Below are 23,437 nucleotides of genomic sequence, written 5' to 3' on the forward strand. Positions count from 1 at the left end.
ATAAAATACAATTCATGATTTGAAGCAAGATTATTCGGTGCGAGACCACGATTCGAAGCACTAACTGACTATTGAACGTTAGATAAGTTAAAGTCACCAAGCACGCAGAGATGGCTATCGTGTAAATCGTTGAGAATAAAAGAAATAATATTATCACCATGTCCATTGTATAGCTCAAGTGAGCTGCCAGGTGGTACATACGACGCAAGTAGATATAAAGATCGTTGCGAAGTAGGACCTTTAACACATATGCAAATTTGATCAAGCAGAGAATCACCATTGTTTAGTGGAACTAAAAACGCACACAATTACCTTTTGACTGCGATTAGAACACCTCCGCCACAAAGGCAACTAGTTTTTCCAGCATCTCGATCTTTCCGAAAAACATTGTAAATATTAAGCCACGTCTCTATGACAACAAAGACATCGTAATCCATTTGTGAACTGAAGTTACGCACGATATCAGACTTGGTCCTCATACCGGAAACGTTGTGGAAATATATTTTAAGTCCACAATCATTATTATTATTGCACCTTACTACTTCTGTTGTGGTTTTTTCTGAGCCTTTCGAAAAAACTAAAAGGCTTTACAATGACATTTTTAGTTCAAATATCCGAACTTAATAATTTATCATATTCAGACTGCGGCACCCCAAGTTTAAAGTTAATTCTATGCCGAGTTGAAATTGAGATGGTTTTTTTTAATAATCTAAAACACGAAATTGAAGTTATATCTAAGCTAATCTGTCTAGACACATAATCTTTGATGTCAGCTTCAGATACTGAAGACGAAAAGGAAGCTAGGTGTAGCCATTTAAGGCGAGCAGCAATGACGAGTTCTGCGGAAGCATTTGTACCTCATACAAACTTGAATAATATTATTATTATTTGTAATGTTTGCATTAAAAACCTCAGTAAAACTAAAGCATATAATAATAATTCACTTCTAACCAAATATTTATTATAAGAGGTTGCCGAGTGCAGACGTTCTAATTTTTCGTTCCGGTAAAAGTAATATTTTTGTGGTTTTTTAGCGAAATTAAATTGCATTGCAATATTGTTAGTTTCGTCGTAACGCCGGTGCATCTAATTTTATTGGTTAAATTGTTTTAAGCAGACAAATTATAATTTTTCTTCTTTCTACACAAAAAACTTGCGAGAAATGGCTACGCACGCTGCCCCTCCATCACTCAAAACGGCGTTGTAGCAGAGGCTCGCCCATAGCTAAAGCAGTGAAGTTGGACGAGAATTCAATTTTAAAAACTTTGCTTGATGCTCTTCGTGACTTGGAGACAAAAATGCAGCAACAATCAGACAAGATGCAATCTCCAGTTGATGACTTGTCTGGCAAGATAACAGCACTTGAAAATGAGTTAATAAAGAGAATCGATGATGAAGTGGGTGCTCTTAAAATCAAAGCTGCCGAAGCAGAGGCGCGTATAAATAGCCTCGAAGTTGTTGTTAGTGAATACAAGAGTGAATTGAGCAACATTCAGAATCAATTAAAGAGTGTGCAATCCGAGAAAGCGACTCCAGACTTTACTGCTGATGCTGTCATATTTGGCGTGCCTTATGTGCAGGGAGAAAATTTAAAAAGTATGTACAACCAAGTGTGTATGTCGATCGACTTCTTATTCCCCGCAAGTAAGAGATATTTTCGAACTGCACGCCCACTGAACAAAACTGTCAGCGCCATAATCATTAAATTTCACAATCCCTATGATCGGAATCGGACTTTCCGTGCTTTCAGCAGATGTTTCTCTTAATGATATTGGTTTTGAGGGCAGTTTCAGAATTTATGAGAGCGTATCTCAAGGTACAAGAAAACTTCTTCATGAAGCAATTAAGCTTAGGCGTGCTGGCAAAATTGCATCTGCATGTACTCTTCGGGGAGAAGTGTACATACGAGCTACCAAAGACTCCGTTGCAGAGAAGATCTTCACCTCTGACGATATGAAGCTGTACCGCTGACTACAAGTTGCGCTAGCGTATTGCTATTTAATATTATATTTCTATTTATATTATTATACGTATATAACCTCATACATACATATAACACCAAGACCTTATGTTAAAATGGTCCGCTTAAATCTCTTCAAACTATTTTACTTATGTTTCTCGTCTTTGACTACTTTCGCTGCTGTAACTTTGTGTGTTTGTCTTATGGTTGCTTTTGTTTGCATACATTATGGCAATTTGAGTGGTGCGGGCGATAATAGTCTTGCTATGATAAATGTTTTATGTCAGCGTGGGAATGGTTTTAATATTAGTATTTTTTTACACGCGTATACGTTTCGTTTGCGCGTGAAAAAAACGCTTATTCTCGCTTAGATAATGCTTAGGAGACCCATCTAGCGGCTGTGGTTAAACAACTAGCTACAGCAACAGGGTTTACCGAAAAGCGGAGACACAACGCTCTGATGGCCATAGGGTATAACATATAGCTGAATCAGTTGCGATGAATTGTGGACACACATAGAATACATAGAATTAGTGTAGAGGGTAAACAAAGACACATATTTCAGTTACATCTGAGTATAATGCGTATTGAAATTTAGTAGGACAAAATTTATGCGCAGCAATTTCAGAGGTGTATTTAAAGTTTGTCGCTTAGCAGTCCATATAAAGTTTAAGCGTAAACGGATATACGCGTGTTAAAAAACACGGCTTTGTACATTTTAACGCCAGAAGCTTGAATGCTGAGAAGATAGATTTTGTAAGGTATGTGTTTGAAAGCTCGATGTTGACGTTATATGTGTTTCAAAGACTTGGTTTGCTGAAGATCTTGATGACAGGCACTTCAATATAAGCAGCTATAATCTGGTTCGTAATGACAGAGTGGGTAAAAAGGGTGGAGGCGATGTAATTTATTGTAAAAAATATATAAATATGAAGCCTATTTGCATGTCGGTGGGCCCTGGTACAGAGTATTTTGTTTGTTGAGTTACGTGATGCTTCTACAAAGGTCCTTGTGTCATGCGTTTACAGTCCCCATAAAACTAATAGTTATGACTTGTTACTTTCTTCCTTGTCCTCGCACATTGTAGCTTATGATAGTATAATTGTTTGTCGAGACTTTAATGTTAATCTCCTCGTTCGTGACTCGTATAGTTTCAGTCTATTGAATAACTTCTGTGGTACTGGTCTTAGTGTTGTAAATCGGGATATTCCTACAAGGTTTTGTATTAATTGTTGTCCTAGTCTACTTGATTGTTTTATTGTTTCTGACTTGGCTGTTGTTCTAAAATTTGACCAGATACCATTTCTATCAGACCATGACCTTATCTTTTGTTCCTTTGACTTTAACTTGGACCGCTGTGATGCAAATATCTCTTTTGCTTTTATGGATTATCGTTTTCTTGTCAACAATGCTTTGTACTCCGATTTGTCCCATGTTGATTTCAGTGAATGTTGGCGCCTCGTTACTGCCAATGAAAAACTTGAGTTTCTTAATAATAAGATTCTAGATGCCTATAACAAGCATGTCCCCACTCGCTAAATCAACCCTACAAATAGGTCCTGTCCCTGGTATAACGGCCAAGTTATTTCTGCAATTAAAGCGCGCAATAAGGCATACAAATCGTGGAGGAGGATTAAAACTGATGTAGCATGGCAGGCCTACAGAATCGCTAGAAACAATGCTACTAGGATTATAAGAAAGCAAAAATGTAAGTTCTTCACCTCAAGGCTAAATACCTCATTACCTCCTAAATCTCTTTGGCGTAATTTAAATTCTTTGAATATATGGAAATAAAAGACAAGATTGTACTTTGAATGCAGATACCCTTAATGATGCGTTTGTGCATAGTTCAGTGGTTGGTGTTGACTTTGGTAATTTTGTTCCAAAACGTTCTGTGTGTTTCTCTGGAAGTCCATTCGAATTCTCTGCGGTTACTGAATGTGAGGTAGTAAGAAGTATTCTTAAAATAAAGTCCATGCTATCCGTGCTATCCCTAAAGTATCTGTTTCGAGACACGAATTAAGTTCTAGTCGTGTGTATGGCGGTAGTTCCGCGGGAAAATTTAATCATTGGTCTAATAATAACATGAAAGCAGGCAGTTCCATTAACATTATCGTTGATCCTGTTGATCAAGAATTATCTCGTTTAAGAAAACAAATTGAAATAGTTAATTTAAAAAGACATTTACGTGAATTAGAACAAGCCGCAGGTGTGCCTGAAGTATACATTAATAATAAAAACAGTTTTTGTGATATCGAACATGCCATTACAAAATTCAGTGGCGATGATATTACATATTCTGTTAGATTTTTTATAAACGATTTTGAAGAAATAATGAACACGGTAGATGCCGATGACCATTTTCGGTTTTTGAGTTTACGTCGTTCTCTGACTGGCACAGCAAGAGTATTCCTTTCTACAATATCTGCTGTAACATATAAACAGCTTTGTGAGCAACTTATTAATGAATTTGACAGAAATGTCAGCCGACAAGATGTGTACAAAATGTTGCGTCAACGACGTTGGCAGAAGAAGAATGAATCTCTTCTTTGCTATATTCTGTGCATGCAATCAATTGCAAGACGTTCTGATATCACGGAATCAGAAGTGATTGAATTTATTATTGATGGTTTGGAGAATAATGTTTCCAATATAACCCTTCTTTTAAGTGCTCGAACAATCAATGAGTTAAAGATGTTGGTGTCCCGGTATGAAAAGAAATATTTGAGCCGTGAAAGCGAAGAAATAACTAAGCTACCGTTCAAGGAAAGCAAAGTTGAAAATAAAGTGCATACAAATATCTGTTTTAATTGCTCACAAACAGGACATATAAAGCCTAACTGTCCATACCCTATGAGACCAAAAGGATCTTGTTTCCGATGCTGGGAAATGGGTCATGAGTATCGTTCAAGTCCAAATCCCAAGAAAATTTTACACAAGCTAGTTAAGCAACAAGTAGCTGCAGTTAACGATTTCGAAGATGTAGACCGTTATGAAGTAGTAGACGATTTTAATGAAGTATGTATTAAGTTCAATAATAATGAAAAAGCATTTTTTAATAAGTATATTTCTCTCTTTGACACCGGTAGTCCGGTTAGTTTGATTCGTGAATCTGATGTTCCAGTTGAGCTGACAAGAGCAAGCAGACGTCCATTGAATTCAAATTTTATTGGTGTTGGAGGAAATAAATTATCAATTAAAAATGAGTTAGATTGTTTAGTAAATTTTAAAAATGAAATAAAAACAATTAAGTTTTTCATACTATCAGATGAATGTTTGCTCATGGCAGTAATTTTGGGGCGAGATTTCCTGTCTAAATTTAATATTTGTTTAAAAAAACTTAAACTAAGATATTCCAAGGAAAAATTAATACAAATAAGGACAATTTGTGGTATTGTAAATGAAAAAAATTTAACTTATAATGTCAGCCTACCGAAGCCTACTTTATCTCTAGTAAACGGATGTCATAATGAAAGTGCAGATAATAATGATATATTTTGCATTGATATTTTTTCCGATTTGCCAGAACCAAATATAAAGCTTAAATTAGATAAAACTAAGAAATAAATTTTGCATGATATAATAACAAAATCCTACCTTAAACCAAAGGATATAACGGTTCGTCCACTCGATTATGAAATGAAAATTCATTTGACGACCGAAACCCCGCGACGCTTATCTTATTTAGAAAAACTGAGGTACAAACTACTATTGATGAGCTGATGAAGGAAGGGATCATTAGACCTAGTAACTCACCATATGCTTCTGCAATAGTTTTAGTTAAAAGAAAAGGTAAAATGCGAATGTGTATAGATTACAGAGGTTTAAATAAATTAACAGTGAGGGATAACTACCCGCTACCTTTAATAGATGACTGCATTGAATATTTAGAAGGAAAAAATATATTTACAGTATTAGACTTAAAAAGTGGATTTCATCAAGTCAAGATGTCTCCAGGATCTGTTAAATATACTGCTTTTGTAACGCCGAATGGGCAATATGAGTATTTAAGAATGCCATTTGGATTAAAAAATGCACCTGCTGTATTTCAAAGATTTATAAATACGATTTTTAGAGACTTCATTGATTTAAAACAACTAATTATATATATGGATGATATAATAATAGCTTCGCGAAATTTTGAGGAACATAAAGAATTATTAGATTTAGTTTTGAAACGTATTTCAGAAAAAGGCTTAAAATTAAATCTTAATAAATGTAAATTTGGCTATCACGAAATTGAATATTTAGGATATTTAGTAACTTCTAAAGGCATTTCACTTACAGATACTCATTTGAGGGCAATAAAAAATTATCCTATACCAAGAAACCAAAAAGAGTTACACTCTTGCATAGGACTTTTTTCCTTTTTTCGACGCTTCGTACCATCATTTTCTCGGATTGTGAAACCATTACAACAACTGCTTAAACAAAATATAAGCTTTGATTTTAACGAACAGTGTGTTAGTGCATTTCAGGAACTTAAAACTAAATTGACTGAAAGTCCAGTGTTAGCTATTTATAATCCTTTAAAAGAAACAGAACTACATTGTGATGCAAGTTCATTGGGGTTCGGATCAGTTTTATTGCAGCGTCAAGATGATGGGAAATTTCATCCAGTTTCTTATTTTTCAAAAACTGCTACAAGTGCTGAAAGCAGATACCATAGTTTCGAACTTGAAACTCTAGCAATAATGTATGCGTTGAAAAGATTTAGAGTATATCTTGAAGGTATTCCATTTAAAATTGTTACAGATTGCAATTCACTTGCATTGACTTTAGGGAAGAAACAGGTGAATGCTCGTATTGCAAGATGGGCATTAGAACTTGAAAGTTTTAATTATACTATTCAACATCGAATTCGTGCATCCATGGGACATGTTGATGCGTTAAGTCGATGTCAAGTTGCCAGCATAGATATTAGTGAAGCTGAATTTCAAATACAGCTAGCCCAAGAACGTGACAATGAAATACGAGCTTTAAAAGAACGCATGGAAAAAGAGGAAGTAATAGACTTTAAATTTTCGAATGGTTTAATTTATAGAGACAAAGGAGAAGGAAAAGTAGCACTTTATGTGCCAAAAGAAATGGAGGACAATATTATAAGACTGATACATGAAAAAATAGGGCATCAATCTGTTCAAAAAACCCTGATGACGTTATGTTTACGTTATTGGTTTCCGAAAATGAAACAAAAAGTTGAAAAATTTATACAAAACTGTCTCAAGTGTATTATTTATGCAGAGCCCGTTCGAGTAAATGAACGAAATTTGTTTAATATACCTAAAAAACCTGAACCATTTGACACAATTCATATTGATCATTTTGGTCCTCTCCCTTCAAATTCAATCTAAACGGAAACACTTGTTAGTCGTGATTGATGCTTTTACAAAATTCGTTAAACTCTATCCGACAAATTCAACAAGTAGTAAAGAAGTTACTGCTGCTTTAGATAAATATTTTAGTTATTATAGTCGTCCAAGGCGCATTGTAAGCGACAGAGGTACATGTTTTACGTCATTGAAAACTTTTTATTAAAGCGAAACATATTACATACTAAAGTAGCTACCGCCTCTCCACACGCAAATGGGCAAGTGGAGCGAGTAAATAGAGTTTTGAAAACCATGTTAGGTAAGCTTAGTCATCCACTTAACCATGCAGATTGGTCCAACAAACTTCTTCAAGTGGAATATGCCATTAATAATTCTGTTCATAGTACTACGAAAAATTTTCCTAGTAAACTTTTATTCGGCGTAGAACAGAGGGGTGAAATAGTGGATGAGTTTACAGAGTACTTAGATAATAGAATAAATGTTAACGAAACGCGTGATCTGGAACAAATTAGATTAAATGCATCTGAAGCTATTAAGAAAAAGCAGGAATATAATTGAAACTATTTCTTAAAAAAAGTGTGAGGGCAAAAGAATATGAAGTGGGAGATTTTGTAGTCATAAGAAATGTAGATTCGGTTGTGGGAACAAAGAAAAAACTCATACCGAGGTTTAAAGGCCCTTACGTAATACATAAAATTTTAGGAAATGATAGATATGTGGTGCGAGACGTAGAAAACTGTCAGTTGACTCAATTACCTTATGATGGCGTTGTTGAAGCTAATAAAATGAGAAAGTGGCTTAGAAATAATAGTAATGGTGTCGTTTCTGCTGAAGAATTAAATGAGTTATGAAATATTAGCTTTTATCGGATTGTTATCTCAATTATAATTAACTGTTTATTATATATAAGGAATTTTAAAATATGTAAACAATTTTAAAATAATTTTTTAAACTTAATTTAGTTCTTAAGATATATGACCGGGGACGGTCTTAAGTCAGGTTGGCCGAGTTGTAAACCACAATATACACTTGAGCATTATCAACTTTTAAATAACTATGTTTATAATTTATGTGAAATATGTTTTTATACTTTTCTCTAATATTCATTTTTTTGAAGTATAAAAAATATTCATTGAAAATATTTGATAATTGGAAAAACAACTTTTAAATATTAAAATAAAACATTAAATAAGCAAAGAAGAAAGCTTTTTAAAAAATTATTTTACCATTTGTATTGAGTACCCTTACACACATTCTTAACCACTGCATTACGACATCTTGCTTTCCTGAGTCGTGGAAGTGTGCCATAGTTAAGCCTGTTCCTAAAAAACGGTCTGCGAGCTCAGTCACTGATTATCGACCCATAAGCATTCTGTCAGTATTATCTAAAGTTTTTGAAAGGCTGCTAGCAGATCAAATCAACTCACATATTTTGAGGCATAATCTACTTTTGCCGTACCAGTCGGGTTTTAGAGCTAATCACAGCTGTGCAACTGCATTACTAAAAGCAATTGATGATATCCGAATACCCTTCGATAATAACCAGCTCGCCCTGCTCTGCTTACTAGACTTTTCAATCTTTCGACTTTGTCGACCACGAGTTGCTCGGTTATAAACTACAGCTATACTTCGGATTTACTAAAAGGGGCTTGATGCTAATGGAAAGTTATTTAACTGGAAGAGTTCAATTTGTCAACACAGGAAGTGAAGTGTCGGGTATGAAAAACTTAATCCAAGGTGTTCCGCAGGGGTCCATCCTTGGGCCCATATTATTTAGTATTTTTATAAACGACATGTTTTTCAGTGTGTAAGCACATGAGCAGGCATGCGTATGTAGATGATATACAAATGTATTTATCTGGTAGTCTCGCGAACCTAAGCACACTTTGTGTCAAAGTAAATAATGACCTATCATGCGCGCAGTACTGGGCCAATAGTAATGGTCTTTGTCTTAATACTAATAAATCGTTTGTATTACCTATTTCTAAGAAAAAGGCCGTCGATGTACTAACTCCTACTATATGCATTGGCAATACTGCTCTACAAACTGTTACTAAAATCACGAAGCTGGGTTTCGTAATTAACTCAAACCTAACTTGTGTTGACCATATCAACTCTGTTGTTGGTAAAGTGTATGGTACATTGCGCAATCTGAGGCAATCTGCACCGTTTACAGCTTATATTGCCAATAATAACCTACTCTGAGCTAGTTTACAACAAATTAGATTAGTGCTCTGCACATAAAATTGAGATTGCCTTTAATCAGGTAACTCGTTACGTATTTGGGTTACGCAGGTTCGATCATATCTCTGCGTGGCGGTTTCAACTATTAGTATGTGACATATTCGCCTATCAGAAGGCTAGAAGTGTAATTTTCTTGTTCAGGTTGATTTCTACTAAATCCCCACCGTACTTATATGAAAAACTCACATTTGCTAAATCTCTCAGGTTGTTGTTGTTGTTGTTGTAGCAATGCTCGCCCCACCTAATAGCCGCGACCGATCACAAATTGTCATCAATATCCTCTAACGGGAGTCCAAGGAAACTTGCCGTTTCAACAGGGGTGGACCATAAGGAAAGGGGTGTTAGAGGCGTTGGTTCCACATTACAATTAAAGAGATGGTTGGTGTCATGTGGGGACACATTGCAAGCAGGGCATACATTTTGTATGTCGGGGTTGATTCTGGATAGGTAAGAGTTTAACCTGTTACAGTATCCAGAACGAAGTTGAGCAAGAGTGACACGCGTTTCCCTGGGGAGTATGCGTTCCTCTTCTGCGAGCTCTGGATATTTTTCTTCAAGTACTGGATTCACCGGGCAATTCCCGACATAAAGGTCCGACGCCTGTCTATGGAGTTCACCAAGGACCTGCTTGTGTTTTTCCGCTTCATACGGCTGGGTTCTCAGGTGCCGTATTTCCTCAAAATGCTTACGGAGATGACTCCTTAGGCCCCTAGGCGGTGCTGGTTCGTCAATCAGATGTCTGTTGGGATGCCCAGGTTTCTGGGTATTCAACAGAAACTGTTTGGTCAGCATCTCATTTCTCTCCCTGATGGGGAGTATTCTCGCCTCATTATGCAGATGGTGTTCTGGGGACATAAGAAGACAGCCCGTGGCGATTCTGAGAGCAGTATTTTGGCAGGCCTGTAGTTTCTTCCAGTGGGTGGTTTTTAGGCTTGGCGACCATATGGGTGACGCGTAGCACGTAATCGGCTGGCTAATTGCTTTGTATGTGGTCAAGAGCGTTTCTTTATCTTTTCCCCAGGTACTGCCAGCAAGGGATTTGAGGATTTTATTACGGCTCTGAATTCTTGGAACAATTGCGGTTGCGTGCGCACCAAAATGTAGATCCTGATCAAACGTCACAGCCAAGATTTTGGGGTGTAGGACAGTCGGTAGCGTAGTGCCATCGACGTGGATGTTCAATATGGTCGACATTTGGGGCGTCCATGTTGTAAATAAGGTCGCGGAAGATTTAGTCGGTGACAATGCCAGGTTTCGCGAGGCGAAAAAACTGGAGAGATCAGGGAGATAGCCGTTTATTTTATTGCATAGCTCATCGATCTTTGGACCTGGGCCTGTGGCCATTATTGTGCAGTCATCGGCGTAGGAAACGATTGTGACTCCTTCCGGTGGTGAAGGTAGCTTAGATATGTAGAAATTAAACAAAAGCGGGGATAGGACACCACCCTGTGGCACCCCTTGTTTAATTCTCCTTTGTTTTGATGTTTCGTTTCTGAATTGCACCGATGCCTGCCGACCACCCAGATAATTTGCGGTCCACCTTTTAAGACATGGGGGAAGGGTGGACCCTTCCAGGTCTTGCAGTAACGAGCCATGGTTGACCGTATCAAAAGCTTTTGATAGGTCTAACGCTACGAGTACTGTTCTATGGTGGGGATATTGATTCAAACCGCAATTTATCTGGGTGCTAATGACATTTAGCGCGGAGGTAGTGCTATGGAGTTTTCTGAAGCCATGCTGATGAGGGGCTAGCTGCAAATGTGCTTGGAAATAAGGGAGCAAAATGGCTTCAAGCGTCTTTGCCACTGGCGATAGGAGAGATATCGGACGATATGACTCACCTACGTTAGCTGGTTTCCCAGGCTTTAGTAGCGGGACCACCTTGGCCATTTTCCATTTCTCGGGTATGACAAAGGTGGAAAGAGACAGGTTGAAGACATGCGCTAAATATTTGAAACCCTCTTTCCCTAGGTTTTTAAGCATCGGCATGGCTATGCCGTCTGGGCCCACTGCTTTGGATGGTTTAGCGCGACCAATGGCGTCCTCAACCTCTCTAGCGGTGATGGTAATTGGTGACGCGCTGAGTTTGTGTTTATGTGCGTGTCTATTGGCTCTCCGTCTATCTTTGTCGACCGTAGGATGCATTATATATTGTCGGCAGAAAGCGCTCGCGCATTTTTTCGCATCCGACAGCACCTTATCGCCAAAGGCGATGGAAACTTTGTCTTTGTGCTTAGTCGGATTCGATAGGGACTTTACGGTGGACCAAAGTTTACCTACACCGGTAGAGAGGTTACAACCTCTTAGGTGCTCTTCCCATTTCGCCCGCTTGTGTTCGTCCACAAGCAATCTGATGCGTTGGTTTATATCCCTTATTTGGGGGTCGCCTGGATCAAGCTGTCTTATAAGGTCGCGTTCCCTCGCTAAGTTCGCGGCCTCCGCCGGGAAGTGGGGCCGGATTTCGGGAATTCTCCCGGCGGGAATGAAATGTGCCGAGGCGGATTCAATGACCTTACGGAAGGCACGCTCCCGTTGGCGGGCATCAGTCGGGATAGGGAGGGCAGCAAAGCTGCTGTCTGTTGCAGATTTATATTCTTCCCACTTTCCTTTTTTGAAGTTTATGAAAGTGCGTTTTTCGGTGACGATGAAGTCGGCGGTACGCTCGAACGAAATAAGTATGGGCAGGTGGTCGGATGCCAATGTTACCATCGGCTGCCAGTTGACGCAGGAGTTCTGCGCTCACGATTGAGATATCTGGCGAGCTATGACAGCTTCCTACCATACGTGTGGGGGCGTCTCCGTTTATTGTGCAGAACGTCGTTTCGTCTATTTGATCCGCCAACATCTCACCCCTACTCTCAGGTCATGTAGTATAGTTGTACCCAACTTCAATTTTGTTGTCTCTACAAGGCTTTTTTTCGTCAACACCATTCGTATATGGAACTCAATCCCACCTGCAATAAGGAGCAATGTAAACCAAAGCAATTATAAGCGCATTCTTTTCAATTATTTCTCTACACATTAATCTTAATCTGACCATTTTGTTTTTTTTTTTTTTTACTCAATTTTTTCCTAAGTCGTCTACTTTGAGTATAGTTTTAATTAACTGTCTTTAATATGTCTACTATATCTATATATATTTTTTATATAACTACTACTGAACTTTGTATAGCATCATTAACTTAGATTAACTTTAGTAATACTGTGTATCCCTTTTTTATCCCATAATTTTATTCAGTCTTGTTAAATACATATCTATGACACTGTTTGTTGTACTATAAAAGATATATTATCTTACTGTACTAATGTAATTTCTAATAAATGAAATGAAAATGAAAGGGGTTCTTTTTCGGCACAGTCGCCCATTGTCCAATATTTGCCTCACTAACCACACTAGCAGAGTACTCAGTTACTGATGGCGCAGGCACAGCAGTTGAAGCCAAGCAAGCAATTGAATGCGCTTTAGCACAACCATTAGCGGTAGATGAAGAATCCAGTGAGAGAGCATTATCGGTAATTTCAGCTGTCGAAGCCACCGAGGCCGCGTATGACAGCGATGTTGTTGTGAGTGTAGTGCAAGCAACTGCATTTTCATCATTCTCATTATAAATAGCAATAAAAGGCGTAAGAGTAGAAATATTTGGAGCAGTACATGACAGAATGTTTTCAGAAAACAAAAGGAGACGAAATAACTTTGTTATTGTCTTTTAATAAAACGTTGGTCTAAGCAAATGTATTGACAGCGGCGTCAATTGAATTACGCAGGCTTTTCACATCAAGAGTTAAATCAGCAAATATCTTGTTTTTTTGTGCCAAATTGCGCTGAACAGAGAAAATAATTGAATTAATACTCTTGAGTTCCAACACCTATTTATTGCTATTATCATGTAGATCAGCAACCAATTTATGCATGCGATAGATTCACCGGGCTTCGGTTTCGCGACGATCGGAGAATTTAAAGAAGTTGATGATTTAGGTAAATTTACGCTCACGCCAGATATTGAATTATCCATAGTTAGTTTTGGGGGTGAACGAAAGGAGTTGCGACGCTGAGTAGCACAAGATTTGCAAAAAAAGCCTTTGAAATATGAAAAGAATTAATAGACGAGCGGAGTTGGTTAGCGTCTGACAATAATTTATTTTTATTAGAAAATACTTTCTCTTATACAAAATTTCTTACATTTCAAATATGTGTTTACACTAATACTTACAAACTAAAAAGTACATACATTCATAGTGCATATATGCCAAGTCAGTATATTATTATTATAGTGACCTATTTATGGACACATGTAATTAGATGCATATAAATATTTTAGCAGTCACTATGACCAACAGACAAATATGTCGGTCAGCGTGACTGATCGATAAGTGTGTTGGTCAATGTGACGACTTGACAAAATGTAAATAGATATGTCTTTGATATGATATTTCTGACAACTAATAAAGATAAATTATTTATATTTTCTTACTTTAACTATCAAAGGTGTTTTTTTTTTTCATTTTAAAACTTAAATCATATAAAAGAAGTAATCTGCAAATAATTATACGGTAAATTTAGGAGCTGTAATTGATGTGAGAGCGAGGTAGTTTATATTAGTAGTAGTAGTTCAGCTAATGGGTAAAAAGGAAAGTACAGTGGATGCAAAATGGGACAAAATAAAAACAATGACAAGTATACCCAAAAACAAATTCCGCGACATCTTAAGTTTTTGTTTACTAGACAACAACGAAGTTTATGCGCAAACATTTGGTATGCCAATGGGAAACCCACTTTCCCCTACAATTGCGGGTATAATATTAGATAATCTCATTGAAAATGCTCTCAATAATCTAAAGCAAAAATCAAATATAAAAATAAAATGTCTGGTAAAATACGTAGATGATATCTTGGCAATTGTCAAACGTAAAGATATCGAAATTATGCAAAATTCACTGAATAATTACCACAGAAAAATGCAATTCACACATGAACTAGAAAACGATTGCAACATTCCCTACCTTGACGCCAAAATATACAAAGATAAAAATGATGGAAGTCTCTCGTTCGACTGGTACACGAAGTCCTTATCCTCCGGCCGCTTAATAAATATTCATTCGTCGCAACCCTTAAAATACAAAATAAATACGGCAAAAAATCTAATACATAAAGTACTAACTATAAGCGACAAAAAATTCTGGAATGCGAATCTTCAGAAAATAAACAAAATACTGAAAAACAACAATTACACAGGCACTCTAATAAAAAGCTTAACTGAACACAAAATACCTGAAATCGATAACAAACAAAACACATAGAGAAAATGAAACAAAGCAATATTTCAGCGCAACATATACTCCAATCCTCTCCCAGAACCTCAGCAAGGTAATCACCACCAACAATCCAACTATATCATTAGCATACAGATCTAATCGCGCACTAGCCACAAGCAAAAAGCCCCATATGAAATCACATGCAAAGGGAAAGAAAACGAAAAGTGTGAAAAATTATACATAGGGACGACTAAGAGAGCGATGGGAATCCGACTTAAAGAGCATGAAGCCGACAAAAGGAAGTTGAAAACCACCACCGCCTTATCACAGCACACTACTACAACTGGACACTCAGCTGATCTTATAAACATAAAAATAATAGACAAAAACAAAAAAGGCAGAACATGATACACATTGGAGAGCTTGCGAATAATGGAAAAAAGAGAAAACACAGTAATCAAGGAAGAAATACTGACTTTATTGCAGCTACTTACATTTTATGTTTATAATCAAAACTTAGTATGACAATGATACCAGTTAAGAGACAAAAACAAAAAAGGCAGAATTGATACACATTGGAGAGTTTGCGAATAATGGAAAAAAGAGAAAACACAGTATAAAACAAAGAAGATACTGACTTTATTGCAGCTACTTACATTTTATGTTTATAATCAAAACTTAGTATGACAATGAGTTTAGAGTGGTACTGATTTTTGCCCTTTAGTTTAAAATAGCATTAAGATAAATTTTGTAAGTATTGTTATATGTTTGTACCATGACCGGTTTTTGATGTCTAATGTATATTTGTTGTTGCAAATAAATAGATCACACCTGAGGAAGCTAGGAATAGGAAGCCTAGCGAAACGTAGGGTCGAACAAGTGGAGTTTATATAACTTCCACTTCAAAACAAATTGGTCAGAAAGCCTAATTTCAATCAAATTATTTCATATCTTTATACTTTTTAGATTTTTGGTATTTTCCAGCAATATATTTTTGATCTTATATGTGTCATGGGATTTCTGCGGCGGCCACCAAGACAGAATCATCATGATATTTATGAAGAATTATTTTATTTTTACCGGGATTATTCACTTTCACTACCTCTAGGGTTAGTGCAATTATTAGATCTTAGAGAACTTGGGTACCTTTTTCTTATTTTTAAATTTATTATTCACCAATTTGTCCCTCAGGACAACTGTGTTTTTCCTTATTTTTCAAAGTCCTAGATTGCCGCCATTTTTCAGCCTGGTCGAATTTTGTCCTAAGTCAATAACTTCCTCAACAATCAGGTTGCTTGAATTTTTTACGCTACCATTTTTCTATCCTAAGATGAAAACGAGCGCGACTAGTCTTATTGTTGCAAATTTATATAGCGCTTTATATATATGTTTTCTTGTGACTTTTTTTTTCATTTTTATTGTTATTGCTGTTAGAAATTTTTCTTTTCTCTTGTGGTATCTTTTGGTGTGTTGCATGTTTCCACTGACATTCAGCTATGTACTCTTTGAGGGTAATTTTTATGATGGGTATTAGACTGGGTTGGTCCCCATACAAAAAAAAAAGTTGCTAATATCCGCCCCTAAATTTGAATATTATGTTGAGAGGGTTTCGGAATAATTTTTTAAAATTTTTTTTTGATCCTTCGAAATACAGCCAAAAAGGTTTTTTCGTTGTAACTTGGTTATACCATTTCCGCTTAATGTCCTTTTAAGTTATGAAGTCGTTTTCACATGATAAGGTCCGCTAACAAAATTTTACCCCGAATTTGCGGAACGCGTTAACAAAAAAATAAAATAAAATTTCGAAATGTAGAATTTTGTTAGCTGACCTAATCATGCGAAAACGACTTCATAGCTTAAAAGGGCATTTAGCGCAAATGTGAAGCTTCTCAAGGTCAAAATAATGACATATCAATTTTAAAAATCGGACGTCATATAACCATGTTACAACGAAAAAACCTTTTTGGCTTATTTCGAAGGATCAAAAAAAATTAAAAAAAATTTTTCCGAAACCCTCTGAACATAATCTTCAAATTTAGGGGCGGACATTAGCAACTTTTTTTTTCGACCCAGTCTAATGGGTATATAACTATTTAGACGAATATGAAGTACTTACATTTTTATTTAAAAAACATTTTATATCGTGGCTGGGGTCTAAATTACCACTATTTGTAAATATCGATATTGGTATTGCTTCATGGGTATTTTTGGGTTGTGTAAAGACATCATGAGCATCCAAAAGAAAATTATGCAAATTCTTGATTTGCTATTGGACTTGGACAGCGTTGGTAAAACTGTGTTAAGAAACTTTGCTTTTAAATGAAACATTTTGGGGTTTACTGTTTGCAACGGTTTGCTGCTCTACCTCAAAATTGGATTTAGTTCTAAAGGGTTTAGGGTGCTAAATTTGAATATTAAGTACGTGCTTGACCATTTTTCAACTGCCTATATTTAACTTTCATATACTTTTTGAGTTTCGTAGCTATTGCAATGGTCAATAGCACGATAACGCCTGTTAGCCAAACATCTGGAATATTTGGAACATTTTTTGTTTCTACCTCAGTGCGTGGCTCATTTTTACTCAGAGCTGTACAGAAATTTGACATCGGCCGGTAAGATACCAACACATTTCATGTAGGAGAAGTTGTTGCACTCTGCACACTGGTTTTTAGGATGATGGTTTCTGTCCACTTTCTGTCCGCACATACAAGGCATAATAATAAAATTATATGCTTATATTGCACATAGAATTTTAGTTTTTAGCACAGCTTATTAGAGGCACTATCTCAATCGAGTAATCACATTAGAATTATGTAAAGGCAAACAAAAATAGGCCCTTTCCATCACTATAATCAACTGATTTGTTAGTTTAGATAAAAGTAAATAGAGACATAAGCACAGACAAAACGCGTGCGAACAGCACGACAGCACGTTGAACAATTTTTGCAACTACTGTTGCTGAAATTTCTCTTAATGCATAAGCCTCTGGCCAACCTGTAAATCTATCAATTATTGTTAAAATATAACGATGAGAGTTTGAAGTATAAATTGTGGGTTGTCTATTGAAAATAGTAATTTTAAATTGTAAAATAATTTCCGTTTCCTTAATTGAGCATTAAAGTGACTATGTTTTATTTCAAAACATATATATAAAGAAAAACCTGACGAAGAAGATCGCAGATTTTTAAGCCCTGAAGAAGACCACAATAAACGGTCGAAACGTCGGCAATAAAATAATAAAGGCGTTTTTCTAATTATTTTGACTGGAAACCCGATAAATAGAAAATTATACATAAAAACAAAACAGTCGGTAGTATCAAAATGTATAACGATGTCCTTTTGAACTAGGCAGTGGTCCGACAATATCTAAATGGATATGTTCAAATCTTTTGTAAGATATTAGAATTTTGGTAACTGGAGATTTGGTTTAACGATTTACTTTAGATTTTTGACAATTTATACATTCTCTCGACCAAATGTTAAATTCCTTGCACATTTTTTTCAAAAATATTTTTTGATAATAAGACGACGTGTAGCTCTAACCCCAGGATGCGTAATCCCATATAGCATATTAAACACGGTCTTTCGTAAATTATTCGGTACAAATGGTCTAGTACTTTCAACTGTCATTTCGCACCAAATATTGAAATTTAATAATGGAACTTCAAGAAATTTAAGATTGTGCGATTTATCTGAAGATTTTAACTCATTTAATTCCTTGTCTTGACTTTGTTCAAATTGCAAAATTTTGAAATTTAATTCTAAATTTTTAATAGCTTCGACTTCAAAAGCTCGAGATAATGCGTCAGCTACAACATTCTCTTTACCTTTTATATACGGAATATCAGTAGTGAACTGTGCAATAAACGCCATATGTCTAGTTTGTATGGGGCTTCCTTCCGTCTTTGCACTTAAAGCAAATATTAAAGGTTTGTGATCAGTGAAAACTTTAAAATTTCGCACTTCTAAAAGGATTCTGAAATGTTTAATGCTTAAATAAATAGCTAGTAGTTCTCTGTCAAATGCGTTGTATTTAGTTTCAGATGAAGAGAGTTTTTTTGAAAAGAAAGCAAGAGGTTCTGAAATCCCATTAAACGTTTGATGTATGACACCACCAATTGCTGTGTTAGAAGCATCTACATTTAAAGGAAGTTTTGCATCTTTGCTCAAGTGGTTCAACAATGTCGTAGAGGCAAACTTTTCTTTAATGCTCTCGAAAGCCTTATTTATTATGTCATCCCAAATTAAAGTCTTGTCACGTCTTTTACTTGTCTGATTTATGAAGTCATATAATTTTGACGTAACTCCGCTAATTTTGGTATGTACCGATGGTAGTAGTTAACCATCCCAATAATTTTTTGTGTCTGTTTAATTGTCTTCGGGCGCTCAAAATTTTGAATAACTATTACTTTTTCTTCAGATGGTCTAATACGAAATGTTATGGCATAGAAAATCAACGTTTGTTGCTGCAACTGATGTTTGTTTGTTTTTCTGCTCAATCAGCGAAGTCAAATTTGACAGCTATGTTTCTTCTAGTTTTCGAGGCGGTAGTGACCACAAATTTTGCTCCTTATTCTCACTCTGTTTGCCCGATAGAAATAACGGTCACACTTAAACAACTGCACAACCGAATGTCGCTTTTCAGAAATTTTTGTTGAACTCATATAGCGCGATAGATTTGCGCTTGCGAGTTCGAATGACGAAAAGCACGACCAATTTGTGAATGTGGCGCTTGTTGTTGGTGGGGTTGTTATTGCACCGATTTGCACCGATTGTACCACAGAAGTACATCGGCGATTATTTCGATTGTAGCTGGTTGAGTTGCACAAATAGGGGGTTAACGCGCGTACTCAGATCATCAATCATCATCAACTGAGAGGTTAAAGGGAACGTGGCCGCGCTCGATGTGAACACTTAAAACACGAAAAACTAGTATACAATTTTGCACAATAAAGTTGAATTCTTCTATTGAATTTAAAGCGTTGAATATTAGAAACGACGTTAATATATTTAAATAACCGTTGAACTTCAACTTGCGAAATGTAACATCCCAGCAAAAATGTACCCGTAAATTGACCAGTAAAATGACTAATATCTGTGTCGATGTAAATCGTTAAGTAGCATTTGTACAGGGCGTCGGGCACTTTTGTGAACAGTCCTTCCGTCGTACCTATTTTTGTGATTGTCCATACTGCTCACACATATGCGGTATTAGGTTATCGAAATGTAAATAAACTATAGTGCTGCACTGTTCTTACATTCACGTTATGGCAGTCATTTTTTAAGTTATATATCTAAAACTTTACGAGTATTTTGGCAGTATTTTTACGGTAATATGACCGCCTTTTTACTAGTATTATGACCGTTTTTTTACTTGGATTATACTGCTATATAAATAAAACATTTATTTAATTCAAATCCATTAACATTTCTTTTATTCAACATTTTTATAATATATTAGATTATTTATAATAGTTGTAAATTATTAACTATAAGTCTTAAGTCTTAAGGAATAGTTTTTCAGTCTTGTTGGTGAGCCATAAATACAAATTTTATTGTATGCGAAAATATGCATACAAAGTTAAGGGAAACTTAAATAAATTAATTAATGATATAGAAAACAAAAGAGAAGAACTAACAGAACTATTCGTTGCAGTAAACCATCAAATCGCGAGTAGGCAATTCACAATTTGAGTAAGTTGACTTGTAATTCGCCAATTTTAATACTATACCTTTTTTATTTTAGTTCAGAAAGCTGCAATTGAGGTTCGAAAGTTACAATTGAAGTTCAAAAATTTCAATTCAAGTTTAGAAAATTTAAACTCAAGCTCAGAATTTCTATTTGTAGTTCAGAAAATTATAATTGAAGTTCAGAATTTCTGTTTGTAGTTCAGAAAATTATAATTGAACTTAAATTGCAATTTTCTGAACTTCAGTTGTAATTTTCTGAACTGCAGTTGAAATTCCTGAGCTTCAATTATAATTTAATGAACTTCTATTGAAAATTGTGAACTTCAATTGTAATTTTTTGAACTTCAATTGAAATTCCCGAGCTTTCAGAGCTTCAATTGCTACTTTCAAATTTTTTTTACATAAAATGAACAATTTCACATTTTTTCTGACAGTTAAAGTGGTGAATTGCCTACCAGAGGTTTGAAACCACTTGCATTCGTGTTGGCGCTTCTCTATATCATTAATATAACAATATCTTTTTAATAATTTCATTAATAGACAATAATAAATTTTTTTCCTTTACATTTTAGAACTGTGTACAAAAATATGTAATTTTACATATCGCAACCTAAACCAAAAAGTATTGCAACTCATAATCAGAGAAGCTTTGTGTTGAATGTTGATTTATACCACAAAAATAACAAAATTCTTAACAAAACCAGGCTAAACGATAACGTTAACTACCAAAAAAAACATAAGTTATTTTACGATGCTTTCATGGATCGATTTACACTTAAATACCGATTAAATTTTTTTTTTTTTTAAGTTTTCACATTTTTTAGTTTAGAAAGCGATATATACATTCAGTGGAATAATTTTACATTGAGGGTACTTTATGCAATTTTCTTTTTTTCGTGATTTTGCAATAATAAACGTTGGTACCCATAGTAATTTTTTGTTTTGAATTATGTGATTACAATATTTATAAGGACCATTTAGTTGATGGTATAGGTACGGTCAGTTAAATTTATCAGCAAATATTTATATTCAAAATATTTTTTATTATACATCTAGTTTATAAGGTTTGGTTAAAAATTATTGACAAATTCGTTGCAATTGAATTCCTTTAAAAATCTTTGCAAACTTTATGCGATTGTTGAATATTTTTTAATAGAGCATAAAAAGCTTAGAATAGGAACGTAGGAAAAATCTTAGAATTATTAGATACTTTTTAATCAAGATTATTTCATTGTGTGTTTGTTCGTTTGTTGTACAAATTCGTTGCATATTAATTTTCAGATCAAGAATACTCAAAGGTGTCGTGGAATCGTCTTGTTGGTCAATCGCGCGCCGCAATATCCATTGGTGGGAATTGACTGTGTTGGCAAAAGATATGCTGAACTGTAGAGGAAGAAACATTTTATAAAATTTAAAAAAATAAAAAATTATAGTTGTGCTAAAAAGGGGTAAAATATTGTATGTTAAAGTATAGCAAAGTCTCAGCAGCCTTGTCCTGGTGAAAATTGAGTTTGAATAGGAATCATTCTTCATTCTCAGAAACATGTACGAAGGTACCTTGTAAGATATTCAAAATCCTCAACGCTTTTTTTGCAATAACTTCAAAAAAACTCATATTCAAACCGGTGTCCTATCCCTACTTCTGTTTAACTTCTACCAATAGCTATTTTCACCACCAGAAGGAGTCATTATTGTTTCCTACGTCTATACTATTGTTTCCTACATCGATGAGCTTTGTAATAAAATAAACAGCTATCTCCCTGATCTCTCCGGTTTTGTCGCCTCGCGAAACCTCAAATTGTCACCGACCAAATCATCATTGGACATCCACGTCATTGGCACTACGCTACCGACTGTTTTACACCCCAAAATCTTGGGTGTGACGTTCGATCAGGATCTACATTTTGGTGAGCATGCAGCCGCAATTGTACCGAAAATCCAGAGCCGTAATAAAATCCTCAAATCTTTTGCTGGCAGTACTTGGGGTAAAGATAAATAAACGCTCATTACCACTTATAAAGCAATTGGCTAGCCGATTTGTTATCGATGGTGATGGTCCTTTGCCGGATATAGATCAGATACGTTTTGATAACAATGCACCATTAAGGTACTAGCCCGACCATCTCGGGAACGATTAATATGATCACATTAAACTATCTAAGCCATCCCGCCCCACCCCCTAGTTCCACGAGGAACTTGGGGTCGCCAGAGCCTCGCCTGATAAACATTCATATTTGTAACAGGATTCCTCTCGCGTAGACGGGGTTGACAATTGGGTTGCGGAAGCTCTGAAGCTATAAAGCTTTGTCGCTTATCAACCCCTTGAGTCCCTCGTTTACTTTGGTGTACAAACATGTTTTGATTGTTTTGTGATAGAACTGAGATACATTACTCTGAACGAGTCCACGGCGTCGTTACTGATCAGTTTAACGCCTTACAGGTAGTTGGCAAAAGACCCGACATATACGATCAGAAGGCATTCGAAGATGATGCCTCAAAACTAACAACCAAAAGCAATAATTATCATTTTACTAACACAAATTTTATAGTTTTTTCTTGCGTAGTAGACACAATCTTTTCACAATATTACTTAACAATTTAAGATTAGACATTTTTTGCAATTTGTATTTTGACTTACCAGCAACAACAGAATGTTTAATTGTACGCCGCACAATCATTATACCATCATGTAACAAAGCTCAGTTTCTTCCAAAAATTGTTCGGCACTCCCACGTAAAATCAATACATGTTCGTTGGTATAACGCCTTATAGGACTAGTTTTACGATAAACCTTTTAGGTTTTATAAAAATTTTCGATTAACTGCGCAAGTAAAAAGCTAATTCGAACTCTTTTTGGTGTTCTACGGCCGGAAACTCGTGGTTTTTTTTCGCTAGTGATCGCCGGTCTTTTCTTTCTTGTTTCGATATTATTGCATCGCAACTTTTTGGTCCCATC

At 35.7% G+C, this 23,437-nt stretch overlaps 1 protein-coding gene across 2 annotated transcripts in view; it reads left to right on the forward strand.

Annotated features, from left to right (window-relative positions):
• The window catches only part of LOC137254081 (uncharacterized), a 58,853-nt gene that overhangs the window by 26,713 nt on the left and 8,703 nt on the right, over positions 1-23,437 (forward strand). The gene's annotated exons all lie outside the window — the stretch shown is intronic.

Source organism: Eurosta solidaginis, chromosome 5 (genome assembly GCF_040869045.1).
Source record: "Eurosta solidaginis isolate ZX-2024a chromosome 5, ASM4086904v1, whole genome shotgun sequence".
Taxonomy (NCBI): Eukaryota; Metazoa; Arthropoda; class Insecta; order Diptera; family Tephritidae; genus Eurosta; species Eurosta solidaginis.